The following is a 21,160-nucleotide window of genomic DNA, read 5'->3' on the forward strand; positions in this document are numbered from 1 at the left end:
CTCGGCCTGCTACTGCACATCACCATCGCCGCCACTCCGGCCAACCCCCGCACCCGCTCCTGCCTCAGATCGAAGAGCGCCGCCCCTTGCACCTGTAGGTGCTCACAGCTGTCCAAACGGTCCCCGGTGGCCGTTTTTCGACTGAGGCCGAGCCGCGCCGCCGCTTGTTTGGCTCGCTGCCGGCGCGCCACCGCCCGTGCGGACGTGGCCGACCTAGGGCGGTCACTGACCGTGGGCCCCAGGGGCCCGGCCGGCCTGATGACCCGGTCCGCCATGCTGACTGGACCGGCCCATGCAGCTGAGAGATGGGGCCACCCCGGCTAATTAACGAAGTTAATTAAACCAACTTAATTAACCTAATCTGACACTGACATGTGGGGGACATTCACTAATTAACCTATGATTAGTTTAATTTAACTCTGTTTAACCCACAGAGTATGACAGGTGGGTCCTAGGCGTCAGTTTGACCAGTCAACTGGCTGGTTGACTGCTGACGCCAGGATGACGTCGTGCTGACGTAGTATTTTCTTTTTAATTAATAATAATTCTAAAAATTGTTTAAAACTTTAGAAATTCATAGAAAATAATCCGTAGTTCGGATGAAAATACTTTGTACATGAAAGTTGGTCAGAAAAATATGACAGATCCGAATACGTGGTTCGTTCATCTGTCACATGCCCCTAGCATAGCGAACATGCAACCGTTCCCCTCCGTTTCATCTGTCTGAAAATGCGAACTTCGGGAAAACATTTCCGATGTTTCCCCCTTCGCCAGTTTTGTGTAGCCCTGCGTTAGAACACCCCTAGCACCGGTTACCGCCGTGTCGTGCTTAGTGTTTCACTTGTGTGCTTTCTATTTACTGTTTCTTTCCCTCTTCTCTCCGGTAGACCCCGAGACCGCTGCTGATGCCACTGTGATTGACTGCTCACTAACCGGCCTGCAGACCACGAACTGTTGCGGGACTGCATTGGATGGCAAAACACAAATCACATTTAGGCAGCTTGGTTCGGATGGTTTGAGGGGCGATGTTGGAGATGCCCTGAAGCATCCATTCACAAATATATGGACTACTTTCCTTTTCCATTTTATAAAAAGAGAAATTTCTTAAAAAAAACAACAAGTTACTATATACTAGTAATAATGTTATCATGTGGGCGAGGATTTTGAGAAGTTGACAATTGACATCCTCGGCTTGCGCCTGAATCAGCAGTCTCGCGGAGCTGATATATACAAGTCCGAATCATTAAGTGCCAAAAAAAAAAACTTGATGCGGCAGCTAGCTAGCCCTCTCTTCTTCCTCTTATTTCTTTTTCTTCTTCCTCTGATTAGTTGGCGCTGAGCTGGCCAGCTGTGAATCCCACAATAGCAACGGTTCTAACGCGTGACATGAAATTGTAAACAACACCCACGAAGTCATGTGTCCCTGGCCCGGAAGAAAGAACGACTCAGGCCACTGAGATAGGAAAAAGAAACAATAGAGGAGACGCTTTTGTATTTATATTATGCAAACAAAATTAAATGGCACACGACGCGTCGATCGTTTCCTCTGTTATTATTTTTCTTGGCGAGTACCGGTCGTTTCCAACGGAAACCTAATCACGCATGCACCACCCGGCAGTAATTCACCTCCTTTTGTGAAAGGAATAAACTGATCCACCCGGCAGCAATTCACCTCCATTTCTAACCCTTTACTATAAGTAAGTAAGAGCATCTACAGCCGGACTTATCCAGCCCCCTATACGCCCGCGGGCCCCTCATATGTTGCGCCCCACATCCATATACCTCTAATGCCGATCATCAAATTCATGCAATCCATGCATGTTGATCATACGATACAAATTGTTCGAATTAAATGTACTGACTCTTGTTCGGTCATTCCGTCGAACATGTCGAGGGCAGCCCGGGCGCTGCCAGTGTCCATGCTCATCCGCGCCCGAACGAGCTACGGCGAGTAATATACATCGACCGCCGGCATCTGCGTGGGCGAAAAGCTCTCCGGAATGACCAAGCCGGCCGTCGAATCCTCCTCTGTCCCAACGGGGTCGGACAACGTAATCCGCGTCGGCGCTTGGATGGAAGGGGTGCGAGGTTCCGGACACGGCGGAGGATACAACTGCTCCACAATGTCCGAACCTCCCTGCGACGCCGTTGCCGCCTCCCTCTCTCGCTGCCAGCACCGCCTCAACTGCCAGGCGACGTTCTCCGCCTTGCAAGTCGGACCCGGCGAAGAGACGCTGACGGACAAGGCGGGCTGCGTCTCTGTCGCAGCGGTCGGGGATGGTCTGGACGACATCTCCGACGATGGATCAGGACCGATGGTGAGGATGGGGTGCAAGGATGGAGGACAGCGAGGGTTCGGGCGCGAGAAAGGTTGGAGGGCGGCGGGAAAAGGAGGAAGGATTTGGTGAATTTGGTGCAATTTACGATGGGGTCGGGCTGTCGGGTCCGACGTGGTAGGCGTGTCCGGGCGCCCCATATCCGCCTGGTATTTGGGCTGGATATGAGGAGTGCCGGTCAGCCCGGGCTTTTGAGGCCCTTTTAAGGAGCCCGTATGAGTCGAACTTTCGCGACCATACAATGATCGGGCGGCTCGCCCGAGCATATGAGACGGGTTTGAGGCGTCCGGCTATAGATGCTCTAACTGTTCGTGTATTGCAGACATACATAGTCTACTGGTTTAATTTTTTTTAAGGTCTACTGGTTTAAAATTAATCATATCTGATAACCATCACCCTCTATCTCCGCCTTCTCAATTCAATCTCACCGTTTATGTCAATGGCCCACCCCTGACAGTACCCATAAAAAGAGTTAGTACTATCAAATGGTATATAAATGGATTAGCCAGAACCCGGATTTCTATTTTTTTATAAACTACTCCCTTCATTCTAAAATAAATGTCATTAATTTAGTACAAAGTTATACTAAATCAACAACATTTATTTTTTAGATGGTAATATGTGTCCTATTTATATATCGTGAGGATCATAGTACAAGTCACGTAAACATAGACTTGACCAAATAGAAAAGACAGCAGAACGTTAGCCTTGGCATAAAGGAACACCAGTCAAAAAATGAAGGATACAATCAAGACCGAAGAAACCCTTGAGCTTGACACCATCGTCGTCACCTGTCTTCGGCACCACCACAGCAGTCACCAAAGAAGAAGAAAATGATGGATCACCACCTAACCCGAGTTCAACGTGGCTCCATCGTTGATATGCAGTTTTGCATACCTCCAAGGTGGCTCACCAAAGGCAAAGTCATTGTCGTTGAACAAATCAGACCGTGAAAACACCTAGGACACGCACTCAAACTCCAGATCTGGCACCCTCGTACAACAAAGGTGTCAAAGGAGGAAACCGTACATATCAGCCATGAACCACGTGTTGGAAATATGCCCTAGAGGCAATAATTTTCTATTATTATATTTCCATTTTCATAATTAAGAGTTTATATTTCATGTTATAACTGTTCTGGTACTGGAATGCATGATTCAGTGGTAAACTCATTTGCACGTGTGGAACGATAAACCGTAAAGTATAGGCTCCCGGTCTTGTCTCTAAGGCTGGCTCAAACAGTGGGAGCATTCATGGGGAATCCATGGCAGTGCACACTAGTGGTCCGTCCACTCAGGATCAAAGGGATCAAACATGTTTTCATTTCTAGAAGTTTATGTGTGCAGCCACAAGCTATTATGGGATCTGGCTTAGTTGAGTTGTTAGTGTGACCTCATTTCGGGATAGGCTAGAAGATGTAGAATATGTAGGAGTACGGGCCTATCCGTGGGTTAAGAGGAAATACTTTTGAAAGACTATGTCTCCATCTTCCGATTAAGGAGGTGGTCGAGTCTTGTCAGGAAAAATGCGAAAACCTCTGCAGAGCGTCAACCTAATCGATTAGCCATGTCCCCGGCTCTGAACAGCTTGAGCATCTAGAAGTGAAAATGTCGGGAGACCTCATCACCATTAACTTAATCAATTGGGTTAAAATGAAGTTTGGGCATGGATTGAGATGGGGTACCATCTCAATAATATACCTTTTGTAGTGGTAGAATAACTTCTTTTATAATAGGGTAAAATCAGCTTTATGCAAAAAGTTAAATTTAGAGCTTTCCACCATCCAAATTGCATGCACAAGTAGGATTACTATACTCTTATGATGTGATTTGCCAGTACATTCAATGTATGAATGTACTGGCCTACATGGCTGCAACTTATCACGTTGCAGATTTATCCGACGAGGATTAAGGTACGATTGATCGATATTCTACACTCAGCTTTTGCCAGTGGCGTTGATGGACTCATTTACTTATATGCTTTAGCGGTACTTGTTTTATTTGGCCTTATGCCATATCTTTGTAATAAATTGTATTAATCATGGACTAACGACATAATAAATATATCTATTATTTCATCCAGTATTGTGTGTGCTAGCAAGTTTGATGCAGTGACTAGCATAGTAAGCACAGAGACTCCGATCCTTACTGGGTCAGGTTGCTGCATTGCATCTTGCTACCTCTTGAGCACTGCATTGGATTTCCCCGAAGAGGAGAGGATGATGTAGCAAAGTAGTGTAAGTATTTCCCTCAGTTTTTGAGAACCAAGGTATCAATCTAGTAGGAGACCATACACAAATCCCTCGTACCTACACAAAACGATAGCTACTCGCAACCAACACGATTAGGGGTTGTCAATCCCTTCACGGTCACTTACGAGAGTGAGATCTGATAGAGATGATAAATAATATTTTTGGTATTTTTGATAGATAGATGCAAAGTGAAAAGTAAAAGGCAAAGTAAAAACAAAGCAAGTAAATAAAGCGATAGAGATTGATATGATGAGAATAGACCCGGAGGCCATAGGTTTCACTAGTGGCTTCTCTCAAGAGCATAGATATTCTACGGTGGGTGAACAAATTACTGTTGAGCAATTGACAGAATTGAGCATAGTTATGAGCATATCTAGGCAATGATCATGTATATAGGCATCACATCCAAGACAAGTAGATCGAAACAATTTTGCATCTACTACTATTACTCCACTCATCGACCGCTATCCAGCATGCATCTAGAGTATTAAGTTAAAAACAGAGTAATGCCGTAAGCAAGATGACATGATGTAGAGGGATAAATTCATGCAATATGATAAAAACCCCATCTTGTTATCCTCGATGGCAACAATACAATACGTGCCTTGCAACCCTTTCTGTCACTGGGTAAGGACACCGCAAGATTGAACCCAAAGCTAAGCACTTCTCCCATTGCAAGAACTACCAATCTAGTTGGCCAAACCAAAAAAGATAATTCGAAGAGACTTGCAAAGATAACTCAATCATACATAAAAGAACTCAGAGAAGAATCAAATATTTTCCAAAGATAATACTGGATCATAAACGCACAATTCATCGGTCTCAATAAACACACCACAAAAAGAAGATTACATCGAATAGATCTCCATGAGAGAGGGGGAGAACATTGTATTGAGATCCAAAAAGAGAGAAGAAGCCATCTAGCTACTAGCTATGGACCCGAAGGTCTGAAGTAAACTACTCACACTTCATCGGAGGGGCTATGGTGTTGATGTAGAAGCCCTCCGTGGTGGATGCCCCCTCCGGCGGAGCTCCGGAACAGGCCCCAAGATGGGATCTTGTGGATACAGAAGGTTGCGGCGGTGGAATTAGGTTTTTGGCTCCTGTTTTGATCGTTCGGGGATACATAGGTATATATAGGAGGAAGGAGTACGTCGGTGGAGCAACAGGGGGCCCACGAGGTAGGGGGGCCCTCCACCCTCGTGACCGCCTCTGGCACTTCTTGGAGTAGGGTCCAAGTCTCCTGGATCACGTTCCCAATGGTTTCAGTCCGTTTGGACTCCGTTTAATATTCCGTTTCTTCGAAACACTGAAATAGGCAAAAAACAGCAATTCTGGGCTGGGCCTCCGGTTAATAGGTTAGTCCCAAAAATAATATAAAAGTGGAAAATAAAGCCCAATATAGTCCAAAACAGTAGATAAAGTAGCATGGAGCAATCAAAAATTATAGATATGATGGAGACGTATCAGGCATCCCCAAGCTTAATTCCTGCTCGTCCTTAAGTAGGTAAATGATAAAGAAAGAATTTTTGATGCGGAGTGATACTTTGGCATAATTTCAATATAAATCTTCTTACTTGTGATATGAATATTCAGATCCGAAAGATTCAAGACAAAAGTTCATATTGACACAAAAATAATAATACTTCAAGCATACTAATCAAAGCAATCATGTCTTCTCAAAATAACATGGCAAAAGAAAGTTCATCTCTACAAAATCATATAGTTAGGCTATGCTTCATTTTCGTCACACAAAGATGTTCCCAACTTCTATACCCCCGATGACAAGCCAAGCAATTGTTTCATACTCAAATAAGCTCAAACTTTTTCAACCTTCACGCAATACATGAGCGCGAGCCATGGATGTAGCACTATGGGTGGAATAGAATATGATGATGGGGATTGTGTGGAGAAGACAAAAAAGGAGAAAGTCTCACATTGACGAGGCTAATCAACGGGCTATGGAGATGCCCATCAATTGATGTCAATATGAGGAGTAGGGATTGCCATGCAACGGATGCACTAGAGCTATGAATGCTCAACAAAAGAAAACTAGTGGGTGTGCATCCAACTCGCTTGCTCATGAAGACCTAGGGCATTTGAGGAAGCCCATCGTAGGAACATACAAGCCAAGTTCTATAATGAAAAATTCCCACTAGTACAAAAAGACAACTTATGAGACTCACTACATGAAAAACAAGGTGCTACTTTGAAGCACAAGTGTGGAAAAAGAGATAGTAGCATTGCCCTTTTTCTTTTCTCTTTTTTTCCTCCTTTTTTTCTTATTTTGGGCCTTTCTTTTCTTTTTCTTTTGGCCTTTCTTCTTTTTTTCCTTTTTCTTTTCTTTTTGGGCAATGCTCTAATAATGATGATCATCACACTTCTATTGATTACAACATAAGGATTACAACTCAAAACTTAGAACAAGATATGACTCTATATGAATGCCTCCGGCGGTGTATCGGGATGGTGCAATGAATGAAGAGTGAAATGTATGAAAAATAATGCATGGTGGCCTTGCCACAAATACGATGTCAACTACATGATCATGCAATGGCAATATGACAAAAGTAATGTATGTCATGATGATGATGGTGGAAGTTGCATGGCAATATATCTCGGAATGGCTATGGAAATGCCATAATAGGTAGGTATGGTGGCTGTTTTGTGGAATATATAAGGAGGTTTATGTGTGATAGAGCATATTGTATCACGGGGTTTGGATGCACCGACGAAGTTTGCACCAACTCTCAAGGTGAGAAAGGGCAATGCACGGTACCGAAGAGGCTAGCAAAGGCGGAAAGGTGAGAGTGCGTATAATCCATGGACTCAACATTAGTCAAAAGAACTCATATACTTATTGCAAAAATTTAGAAGCCATCAAAAATCAAGTACTACGCGCATGCTCCTAGGGGGATAGATTGGTAGGAAAAGACCATCGCTTGTCCCGACCGCCACTCATAAGGATGCACAAGCCAGGTACACTTCATGTTTCAAATTTGTTACACAATTTTAACCATACGTGCATGCTACGGGACTTGCAAACTTCAACACAAGTATTTCTCAAGTTCAAAATCACCCAACTAGCACGACTTTGATATTATCAGCTCCATATCTCAAAACAATTATCAAGCATCAAACTTATCTTAGTATTCAATTCACTCAAAAGAAAGTTTCACATATCTTGAACGCTAAGTATATCAACATTAAGCAAACTACCATGCTATTAATGACTCTCAAAATAATCTAAGTGAAGCATGAGAGATCAATAGTTTCTTTAAAACAAATCCACCACCGTGCTCTAAAAGATCTAAGTGAAGCATACAACAAAAATTATCACGCTCAAGAGATATAAGTGAAGTACTATGAGCAAAACTATCAAGCTCAAAAGATATAAGTGAAGCACATAGAGTATTCTAACAAATTGCAAATCATGTATGGCTCTCTCAAAAGATGTGTACAGCAAGGATTATTATGGTAGACTAACAAGCAAAGACGCAAATAATACAAGACGCTCCAAGCAAAACACATATCATGTGGTGAATAAAAATATAGCTCCAAGTAAATTACCGATGGAAGTGGACGAAAGAGGGGATGCCTTCCGGGGCACCCCCAAGCTTTGACTTTTTGGTGTCCTTGGATTATCTTGGGGGTGCTATGGGCATCTCCAAGCTTAGGATCTTGCCACTCCTTGTTCCATAATCCATCAAAAGAATTCACCCAAAACTTGAAAACTTCACATCACAAAACTCAACAGAAATCTCACGAGCTCCGTTAGAGAAAGAAAACAAAAGACTACTTCAAGGTACTGTAATGAACTCATTATTTATTTATATTGGTGTTAAACCTACTGTATTCCAACTTCTCTATGGATTATAAACTATTTTACTAGCCATAGATTCATCAAAATAAGCAAACAACACACGCAAAACAGAATCTGTCAAAAACAGAACAGTCTGTAGCAATCTGTAACTAACGCAAACTTCTGGAACTCTAAAACTTCTACCAAAATAGGAAGTCCTGGAAAATTTTTTTATTGATCAGAAGCAAAAAGAATCAACGCAAAAGCACGTTCCTGTGATTTAACAAAATTATATTCGTGCATGCAATGTTTCTGTTTTTCAGCAGAATCAAATCAACTATCATCGTAGGTTATCCAATAGGTTCTACTTGGCATAAACACTAATTAAAAGATAAAACCACATCCAAACAGAAGCTAGATGGATTATTTATTGAATAGCAGCAAGGAAAAATATTGGGTTGTCTCCCAACAAGCGCTTTTCTTTAAAGCTTTTTAGCTAGGCATTGAGATTTTAATGATGCTCACATGAAAGACAAGAATTGAAGCACAAAGAGAGCATCATGAAACACGTGACAAACACTTCTAAGTCTAACATACTTCCTATGCATAGGCATCTTGTAAGCAAACAATTTATCCAGGCAAGCAAAAACTAGCATATGCAAGGAAGAACAAAGAGATGATAGCAATCTCAACATGAAGAGAGGTAATTTAGTAACATGAAAACTTCTACAACCATAATTTCCTTTCTAATAATAATTACATGTAGGATCATAAGCAAATTCAACAAAATAGCTGTCACATAACATATTCTCAACATGATCCACATGCATGTAAAGTTGACACTCTTTCAAAATAGTGGGATTATCATTAACTAAAGTCATGACCTCTCCAAACCCACTTTTAATAATATTGCAAACACTATTATCAATCTCATATTCATCATGGGGGTTAAATAAATTTTCAAGGTTATAGGAAGAATCACCCCAATCATGATCATTGAAACAAGTAGTAGATATAACAAAACTAGCATCCCCAAGCTTGGGGTTTTGCATATTATTAGCACAATTGACATCAAGAGAATTTATAGGAAAATCATTGCAATCATGCTTTTTATTCAAGGAGTTATCGTGAATCTCTTCATAAATTTCTTTATCATAATTTTCAGATTCACGAATTTCAAGCAAAACTTCATAAAGATAATCTAGTGCACAAAACTCACTAGCAATTGGTTGATCCTAATTGGATCTCTTAAAAACATTAGCAAGCGGATGAGGATCCATAGATCTTAGGCTCTCTGTTTAGCAATAAATAAGCATCTATTCCAACCAAACGAGCAAACGAAAGGGCAAGCAAAAGAGAGGAGGAGATTGAGAAAGAGAGGGCGAATAAAACGGCAAGGGTGAAGTGGGGGAGAGGAAAACGAGATGCAAATGGCAAATAATGTAATGCGAGAGATAAGGATTGTGATGGGTACTTGGTATTGTTGACTTGCTTGCGTGAGCCTCCCCGGTAACGGTGGCAGAAATTCTTCTTGCTACCTCTTGAGCACTCCATTGTATTTCCCCGAAGAGGAGAGGATGATGCAGCAAAGTAGCGTAAGTATTTCCCTCAGTTTTTGAGAACCAAGGTATCAATCTAGTAGGATACCACGCACAAGTCCCTTGTACCTACACAAAACGATAGCTACTCGCAACCAACACGATTAGGGGTTGTCAATCCCTTCACGGTCACTTACGAGAGTGAGATCTGATAGAGATGATAAATAATATTTTTGGTATTTTTGATAGATAGATGCAAAGTGAAAAGTAAAAGGCAAAGTAAAAACAAAGCAAGTAAATAAAGCGATAGAGATTGATATGATGAGAATGGACCCGGGGGCCATAGGTTTCACTAGTGGCTTCTCTCAAGAGCATAGATATTCTACGGTGGGTGAACAAATTACTGTTGAGCAATTGACAGAATTGAGCATAGTTATGAGCATATCTAGGCAATGGTCATGTATATATGCATCACGTCCAAGACAAGTAGATCGAAACGATTCTGCATCTACTACTATTACTCCACTCATCGACCGCTATCCAGCATGCATCTAGAGTATTAAGTTAAAAACAAAGTAACGCCTTAAGCAAGATGACATGATGTAGAGGGATAAATTCATGCAATATGATAAAAAAAACCATCTTGTTAACCTTGATGGCAACAATACAATACGTGCCTTGCAACCCTTTCTGTCACTGGGTAAGGACACCGCAAGATTGAACCCAAAGCTAAGCACTTCTCTCATTGCAAGAACTACCAATCTAGTTGGCCAAACCAAAAAGGATAATTCGAAGAGACTTGCAAAGATAACTCAATCATACATAAAAGAATTCAGAGAAGAATCAAATATTTTCCATAGATAATACTGGATCATAAACGCACAATTCATTGGTCTCAACAAACACACCGCAAAAAGAAGATTACATCGAATAGATCTCCACGAGAGAGGGGGAGAACATTGTATTGAGATCCAAAAAGAGAGAAGAAGCCATCTAGCTACTAGCTATGGACCCGAAGGTCTGAAGTAAACTACTCACACTTCATCGGAGGGGCTATGGTGTTGATGTAGAAGCCCTCCATCGTGGATGCCCCCTCCGGCGGAGCTCCGGAATAGGCCCCAAGATGGGATCTCGTGGATACAGAAGGTTGCGGCGGTGGAATTAGGTTTTTGGCTCCTGTTCTGATCGTTCGGGGATACGTAGGTATATATAGGAGGAAGCAGTATGTCGGTGGAGCAACAGGGGCCCACGAGGTAGGGGGCGTGCCTAGAGGGGCGCCCTCCACCCTCGTGACCACCTCTGGCACTTCTTGGAGTAGGGTCCAAGTCTCCTGGATCACGTTCGGTGAGAAAATCACGTTCCCGAAGGTTTCATTCCGTTTGGACTCCCTTTGATATTCCGTTTCTTCGAAACACTGAAATAGGCAAAAAACAGCAATTCTGGGCTGGGCCTCCAGTTAATAGGTTAGTCCCAAAAATAATATAAAAGTGGAAAATAAAGCCCAATATAGTCCAAAACAATAGATAAAGTAGCATGGAGCAATAAAAAATTATAGATACGTTGGAGACGTATCACATCACCTTATTATCCTCAGTCCAGGGGTCAAGTTGAATTGAGCAATAGAGAAATAAAGTTAATTTTTTAAAAGACCATTAACCGGTCTACCAAGAATTAGTCTAAGAAACTTGATGATGCATTACGAGCATATATGACTAATAAAAATCCTATGGGTATGTCTCCATATAAAATGATCTATGTAAAAGCATCTCATTTACCTCTTGAATTAGAACATAAAGCTTATTGAGCAATTAAAGAACTTAATTATGTTTTTAAACTTGCTGGTGAAAAGTGGTTATTTGATATTAGTTCTCTAGATGTGGAGAACACAAGCTGATGAAAATGCCATGTTATTTAAAGAAAAAGTTAAAAGATGAAATGGTAAGAGAATCCAAAAACGAGAATTTTATGTCGGTGATCAAGTTCTATTGTACAATTCTTGTTTTAGTTTCTTTGCAGGAAAACTTCTCTCCAAATGGGAAGGACCATACATCGTCGAAGAAGTTTATAATTCGAGAGCTATCAAGATCAATAATGCCGAGGGAAATAATCCAATAGTGGTTAATGGGAAAATAATTAAGCATTATATTTCAGGTACACCCATTAATGTTAAAAAAATATTAGTAAAAAAATTACACTAGAGGAACACATAAAGGAGACCTTCCGAAACACTCCACAATCCTGAAAAAGGAATAGGTATGTGATAAGGTAAGTAAACCGACTCCAAAGATTCCACAAAAATATTTTTTGATCATTTCGGACTTTTTTTAGGAAAATAAGAAATAGCTGGGAAAGTGCACGAGAGGGGCACAAGCTTAGGTGGCGCCCCCCTGGGCATGCCGCCTAGGCTTGTGGGGGCCCTCGTAGACCTTCCTGACTATGTATTCCTCCCAAGGACTTGTCCTGCTAGGGAAAAAATCATTATATATATGTTTTGCTGTTCTGACCTCTCTAACGCAAGTTTCTCCTCTGTTCTTGTCTTAGCTGTTTTTTGACAAATCTAGACTACCATGTCATCATTAAGCTCGTCCAAGGACAAGTTCTATGAGAAGGTCATCAACCCCTATCTTCCGGAGGTGATGAAGCACCCTCAAACCATGGAGTCCCGTGATGGGGTGCTTCACATTTGGGACGTTCAAGGACCGAAGAAGGAGGGAAGCGAGAAGGCCAGGCTTGAGGCGGTGGAGTAGAAATCTTCAAGTGCCAAGGGATGGTGGAGCAGACTTAGTGCCAACCACTCCATGATCATGGATTTTATTCGTGAGCACAAGTGGGACAACAAGGAGATTGGAGAAGCCATCTTCAAGCTTCATGACCGGGCCGATCATCTCCAAGCACAAAACCAGCGGAATCAAAATTGTGAGTATGAATCCAGGTTTAAGAGGATAAGCCTAGCTATAGAGTACATGATTCCAGAGACTCGTTTCTCTTTCTTTGATGGAGAACCCATGCCTTGTAAGTCGGAGGACAAGCCCACCAATCCAACACCATCATCACCAAAAAAAACTTGAGTACACGAGTATGTGTACCACCCTTGGCTTGTTCCAGACTTGGGGGAGGTGCCCCGACATTGTATCACCATCACTTTTATCTTCAACATCTATCTTAGTTCGATCCTTACTTATTTCATGATTTCGACGAATAAGTTTTAGTATGAATTAGTTTCAAGTGCTTGTTTTGTGATCTATCTATCTATGTAATCAATTGTTAGAGTTATATAATAAAGAGTAGGTTGAGTTGTGATGCTTTGCTTTCCTGTTTCAATATTAGCAATGAAAAGAATAAAAATATCATATGCTAATCCCATGGGGAGTAATGACTTCACATAATTAAAAAAAGTATAATTGATAACTTTTGTTGAAAGTTAACAAACATAACATTGGTGACTGATGCAATTCATAAAAAGTAATAAAGGAAGAGAGGATTCACATATAAATATAATATCTTGAACATCTTATATGATTGTGATCCCGCATCAAATATTCTATGCTTGATCAAATAGTTGATGTTGGACAGGAAGACAATGTAATGGGCTCTATTTTCTTATATTCACATAGAAGTTATATTGTCGTGGATGCTCCAACGTTTGGTGCTTGCTCATAATCTTTTGCTAGCCCAAAATTCGCACTAAGTAGAAATACTACTTGTGTATCCAAAAACCCTTGAACCCAGTTTCTTGCCATGAGAGTCCACCATATCTGCCTATGGATTGAATAAGATCCTTCAAGCAAGTTGTCATCATTGCAACAAGCAATGAAATTTCCTCTTAAATATGTATGATATTTTATTGTAAGGGAAATAAGCTTTGTACGAACTTGTGATGGTAAAGTAATAAAAGCTACAGACTGCATAATAAAGGTTGCTATCACAAGCGGCAATATAAAGTGACGTTCCTTTCCACAAAGAGCTTGCAGATCCAAAAATAAAAAGCGCATGACAACCTCTACTTCCCTTTGTGAAGGGCATATCTTTAATTTTTCAGTATTTACTTTTATGCAAGAGTCAATAATGTTCATCCTTATTCCATTCTTAAGTATTCCCACTTGGCAAGCATCAGGTGGTAGGGAAAGATCCAGGCACATATATCCAGTTGGATGTAGGTAATCATGAGTTATTGTTGTTGACATTATCATTGAGGTAAATGAGTTGGGAGGTGAAAATAATAAACCCCCATCTTCCTATTTGTCCGATGAAACCTTTGTTCCATGAATATGTCATGAGTGTTAGCAATCATAGAAGACTATATGATAGTTGACTATGTGGAAATTCCTAAACAAAATCTCTTACATAGACTCTTTCTGAAGATATGATGAACTGCAATTGTTTCAATGACTGAGAACATAGTTTGTTGGTTTTGAAGAAAGTTTATGGTTCATACTTTAGCTTTGTGGATGAATTATACTTGATCATGAGAAGTTCTATGATGATATATTGCGGTTATAATAAAGATCATGATTCTACCTGATGTCTACTACACAACTTATTCTTGTAGACTCGTGTTGGGCCTCCAAGCACAAAATTTTGTAGGACAATAGCAATTTTCCCTCAAGTGGATGACCTAAGTTTTATCAATCTGTGGGAGGTGTAGGATGAAGATGATCTCTCTCAAACAACCCTGCAATCAAATACATGAAATCTCTTGTGTCGCCAACACACCCAATACAATGGCAAATTGTATAGGTGCACTAGTTCGGCGAAGGGATGGTGATATAAGTGTAGTATGGATAGTAGATATAGGTTTTGTAATTTGAAAATATAAATAGAAAGGTAGCAAGTAACAAAAGTGAGCACAAATGGTATTGCAATGCTTAGAAATAAGGCCTAGGGTTCATACTTTCACTAGTGCAATCTCTCAACAGCGCTAACATAATTGAATCATATAACAATCCTCAACGTGCCACAAAGAATCACTCCAAAGTTCTTATCTAGCGGAGAACATAAGATCAAATTATTGTAGGGTATGAAACCACCTCAACGTGCCACAAAGAATCACTCCAAAGTTCTTATCTAGCGGAGAACATAAGATCAATCTATTGAGCCATCCCTATAAGTGTCACATATAGCCCTAGAGTTCATACTAAAATAACACCATATGATACACATCAACCAACTCTAATGTCACCTAAATACTCCAATGTCACCACCAGTCTCCCTGAGTTGATTACTCGACATGCATCAAATAATCTTAGGTTCATAATTATTCAATCCAACACAAAGAACTTCAAAAAGTGCCCCAAGGTTTCTACCAGAGAAAGAAGGACAAAAACGTGTATCAACCCCTATGCATAGATTACCACAATGTCATGATAATCCGCAAGTTGAATACCAAAATATATATTAAGTGAATCAATAGAACACCCCACTTTTACCAGGGTATCCATATGCAAGACATACATCAACTGGTCTCAAATCCAAAAAGTATTCATTTCGATAATAGTGAAACCTCAAGGTAAAAACTCAATTCATCACAACAAGATAGAGAGGGAGAAACACCATAAGATCCGACTATATTAACAGTGCTCGTGGTACATCAAGATTGTGCAAAATCAAGAACATGAGAGAGACAGATCAAACACATGGCGACTGGTACATACCCTCAGCCTCGAGGGTGAACTACTCCATCCTCGTCACGGTAGCTGCCAGAATGATGAAGATGGACTCCGTTGATGATTTCCCCCTTCGACAGGGTGCCGAAAAAGGGTAACAGATGAGATCACTTCAGTATAGAGGCTTGCGGCGGCGAAGCAAAAGTTCTTGGTTTCTTTCTGGGGGTTTTGGTATATATATGAATTTTTGGCGTCGGCCTCGCACGCCCTGGAGGGGTGGCTGTGCCTCCTAGGCTTGTCGCTTCTTCGTGAGGCTTCTAGTCCTTCCTCAAAGCTTTGGGGGTCTCTTTTGGCCCATAAAAAATCACCGTAAATTTTTGGCCCATTCCGAGAACTTCTATTTCTGCAAAAAAAGAACTCCACGGTAGTTCTGCTGAAAACAGCGTCAGTCCAGGTTAGTTCTAACCAAATCATACCAAAACAATACAATTTTTTGTAAAATTGGCATGGATACTTTATAAATTATAGATACATTGGAGTTGTATCACTACCATGTCCGTATTTTGTTTTATCAACACCTCTCTCTATATACATGTGGTCATGATTATCGAGTTCGGCATTCGCTTGGGGGCAAGCGAGGTCTAAGCTTGGGGGAGTTAATAATTCCATTTTGAATCAATTTTTCCTACTGTTATTTATTATGTTTTGGGTCATTATTTCACTTTATGATCCAATAATAATGCATTTAAGCTCTTAATTTGCAAGATTTATATGAAGAGGGAAATTGCCAGCAGCTGGAATTCTGGACCCGAAAAAGCTACAACAAAGATGGCTATTCTCCTAGATCCAAACGACCTGAAAAATTTATGGAGAATTGTTTTGGATTTAATAAAAAATACTAGAAGAAGAATCACCAGGAGGGGTGATGACCCACAAGTATAGGGGATCTATCATAGCACTTTAGATAAGTAAGAGTGTCCAACCCAACGAGGAGCAGAAGGAATTGACAAGCGGTTTTCAGCAAGGTCTTCTCCGCAAGCACTGAAATTATCGGTAACGGATAGTTTTGTGATAAGAATTCATAGCGCGTAATAAGTAACAAGTGTAACTAAGGTGCAGCAACGTGGCCCAATCCTTTTTGTAGCAAAGGACAAACCTTGACAAACTCTTATATAAAGCAAAGTGCTCCCGAGGACACATGGGAATTATTGTCAAGTTAGTTTTCTTCGTGCTCATATGATTCATGTTCGTTACTTTGATAAATTGATATGGGTGGACTGGTGCTTGGGTGTTGTCCTTACATGGAAAAGCCTCCCACTTATGATTAACCACTCTTGCAAGCATCCACAACTACGAAAGAAGAATTAAGATAAATCTAATCATAACATCAAACATGTGGATCCAAATCAGCCCCTTACGAAGCAACGCATAAACTAGGGTTTAAGCTTCTATCACTCTAGCAACCCATCATCTACTTATTAATTCCCAATGCCTTCCCCTAGGCCCAAACAATGGTGAAGTGTCATGTAGTCGACGTTCACATAACACCACTAGAGGAAAGACAATATACATCTGAAGGAAATATACCCTAGAGGCAATAATAAAGTTGTTATCTTATATTTCCTTATTCATGATAAAGGTTTATTATTCATGTTAGAATTGTATTGATTGGAAACCTTAATACATGTGTGAATACATAAACAAACACCATGTCCCTAGTGAGCCTCTACTAGACTAGCTCGTTGATCAAAGATGGTTAAGGTTTCCTAACCATTGACATGAGTTGTCATTTGATAACGGGATCACATCATTAGGAGAATGATGTGATGGACAAGACCCATCCGTTAGCTTAGCATAATGATCGTTCAGTTTTATTTATATTGCTTTCTTCATGTCAAATACATATTCCTTCGACTATGAAATTATGCAACTCCCGGATACCGGAGGAATGCCTTATGTGCTATCAAACGTCACAGCATAACGAGGTAATTATAAAGATGCTCTATAGGTATCTCCGAAGATGTTTGTGTAGTTGGCATAGATCGAGATTAGGATTTGTCACTCTGAGTATCGGAGATGTATCTCTGGGCCCTCTCGATAATAGAGGTCAGAAGCTTGCAAGAAAACGACTAAGGAGTTAGTCACGAGGTGATGTATTATGGAACAAGTAAAGAGACTTGCCGGTAACGAGATTAAACTAGGTATGAAGATACCAACGACCGAATCTCGGGCAAGTAACATACCAATGGACAAAGGGAATTACGTATGTTGTCATAACGGTTCGACCGATAAAGATCTTCGTAGAATATGTAGGAGCCAATATGGGCCTCCAGGTTCCGCTATTGGTTATTGACCGGAGAGGTGTCTCGGTCATGTCTACATAGTTCTCGAACCCGTAGGGTCCACACGCTTAACGTTCGTTGACGATATAGTGTTATATGAGTTATGTGATTTGGTGACCGAATGTTGTTCGGAGTCCCGGATAAGATCACGTAAATGACGAGGAGTCTCGAAATGGTCGAGAGGTAAAGATTGATATATATGACAATGGTATTCGGACACCAGAAGTGTTTCAGGGGTTACCGGGTACTTATCGGGTCAACGGAACGGGTTCCGGGCACCCCCGACAAAAGATATGGGCCTTACGGACCAAGAGGGGAAACACACCAGACACAAGGGGATGGTGCGCCCCCCATATGGTCTGGCCTAAGGAGGAGAAGGAAAGGGGAGAAGGGAAAGGAAAGTGTGGATTAGGATTCCCACTCCCTTCCCTCTCCCCCCTCTTTCCTTCCCCCTCGGTTATATATGGCAGGGGGCGCGCCTTGGGAGGTACTCCAAGTAGGATTCCTCCTATTTGGGCGCCTCCTATGGCTGGTCCTCCCTCCCTCCCACCTATATATATGTGGGAGGGGGCGCCTAGCACACACCTGATCAATTGTTAGCCGTGTGCGGCACGCCCTCCACCGTTTACTCCCCTGGTCATATTTTTGTAGTGCGTAGGCGAAGCCCTGCGGAGATCACTTCATCATCACCGTCAACATGCCGTCGTGCTGACAGAACTCATCTACTACCTCGATGTCTTGCTGGATCAAGAAGGCGAGGGACGTCACCTAGCTGAACGTGTGCAGAACGCGGAGGTGCCATGCATTTGGTACTTGATCGGTTAACGTGAGAAGAAGTTCGACTACATCAACCGCGTTGTGAAACGCTTCCACTTATGGTCTACAAGGGTATGTAGACACACTCTCCCCCTCGTTGCTATGCATCTCCATGGATTGATCATTGCGTGTGCTTAGAAAATTTTTATTTTCCATGCGGCGATTCCCAACAGTGGTATCAGAGCCAGGTTTATGCGTAAATGATATGCACGAGTAGAACACAAAGAGTTGTGGGCGGTGATAGTCATACTGATTACGACCAATGTCTTATTTTGATTCAACGGTATTGTGGGATGAAGCGGCCCATACCAACCTTACATGTCCACGCACATGAGACCGGTTCCACCGATTGACATGAAACTAGTTTTGCATAAAGGTGGCTGGCGGGTGTCTATTTCTCCTACTTTAGTTGAATCAAATTTGACTAGGCTGATCCTTAAAGAAGGTTAAAATAACAAGCTTGATGAATCACCATTGTGGTTTTATGCGTAGGTAAGAATGGTTCTTGCTAGAAACCCGTAGCAGCCACATAAAACTTGGAACAACAAAGTAGAGGAGGTCTAACTTGTTTTTGCAGGGTATGTTGTGATGTGATATGGTCAGGATATGATGTGATATATGTTATTGTATGAGATGATCATGTTTTGTAAGATAGCAGGCAACCGGCAGGAGCCTTATGGTTGTCTATTGTATGAAATGCAAACTCCATGTAATTGCTTTACTTTATGGCTATGAGTTAGCAATAGTTGTTGAAGCAATAGTTGGCGAGACGACCACGATGCTATGATGGAGATCAAGGTGTCGAGCTGGTGACGATGGAGATCATGACGATGCTTTGGAGATGGAGATCGAAAGCACAAGATGATGATGGCCATATCATGTCACATATTTTGATTGCATGTGATGTTTATCTTTTATGCATCTTATTTTGCTTAGTACGGTGGTAGCACTATAAGATGATCTAGTCACTAAATTTGAAGGTAAAAGTGTTGTCCCCGAGTATGCACTGTTGCTATAGTTCGTCATTTTGAGACACCACGTGATGATCGGGTGTGATAGACTCTACATTCACATACAACGAGTGTACGACAGTTTTATACATGCAGAATACTTGGGTTAAACTTGACGAGCCTAGCATGTACAGACATGGTCTCGGAACACTGGAGATCGAAAGATCAAACATGAATCATAGTAGATATGATCAACATAGAGATGTTCACCATTGATTACTACCCCATCTCACGTGATGATCGGACATGGGTCAGTTGATTTGGATCACATAGCACTTAGATGACTTGAGGGATGTCTACTTAAGTGGGAGTTCTTAAGTTGATTAATTGAACTTAATTATCATGAACTTAGTCCTGATAGTATTTGCATATCTATGTTGTAAATCAATGGCTCATGCTACCGTTCCCCTAAATTTTTATGCTTTCCTAGAGAAAGCTAAGTTGAAAGATGATGGTAGCAACTACACGGACTGGGTCCGTAACTTGAGGATTATCCTCATTGCTGCACAGAAGAATTATGTCCTTGATGCACCGCTAGGTGAAAGGCCTGCTACAGGAGCAGATGCTGATGTTTTGAATGCCTGGCAAGCTCGATCTGATGACTACTCGATAGTTCAGTGTGCCATGCTTTATGGCTTAGAACCGGGACTTCAAAGACGTTTTGAACATCATGGAGCATATGAGATGTTCCAAGAGTTGAAGTTAATATTTCAATAAAATGCCCAGGTTGAGAGATATGAAGTCTCCAACAAGTTGTATAGCTACAAGACGGAGGAGAACAATTCTGTCAATGAACACATACTCAAAATGTATGGGTATTATAATCACTTGACTCAGCTGGGAGTTGATCTTCCAGTTGATTGTGTCATTGACAGAGTTCTTCAATCACTGTCACCAAGCTACAAAGGCTTCGTGATGAACTATAATATGCAAGGGATAAACAAAACAATTCCCGAGCTCTTCGCAATGCTTAAAGCCGCGGAGGTAGAAATCAAGAAGGAACATCAAGTGTTGATGGTTAACAAGACCACTAGTTTGTAAGAAAAAGGGAAAGGGAAAGAAAGAGAACTTCAAGAATAATGGCAAGCAAGTTGCCACTCCCGGGAAGAAGCCCAAAGCTGGACCAAGCCTGAAACTGAGTGCTTCTACTGCAAAGTAACTGGCCACTAGAAGCGGAACTGCCCCAAGTATTTGGCGGATAAGAAGGATGGTAAAGTGAACAAAGGTATATTTGATATACATGTTATTGATGTGTGCCTTACTAATGCTCGTAGTAGCACCTGGGTATTTGGACTGGTTTGGTAGCTCATATTTGTAACTCGAAATAGGAGCTATGGATTAAATGAAGATTGGCTAAGGACGAGGTGACGATGTGCGTCGGGTATAGTTCCAAGGTCGATGTGATCGTCGTCGGCACGCTACCTCACATCTACCTTATAATTGTTATTTGGTGCCAGCGTTG

Source organism: Triticum dicoccoides, chromosome 3B (assembly GCF_002162155.2).
Source record: "Triticum dicoccoides isolate Atlit2015 ecotype Zavitan chromosome 3B, WEW_v2.0, whole genome shotgun sequence".
Lineage (NCBI taxonomy): Eukaryota > Viridiplantae > Streptophyta > Magnoliopsida > Poales > Poaceae > Triticum > Triticum dicoccoides.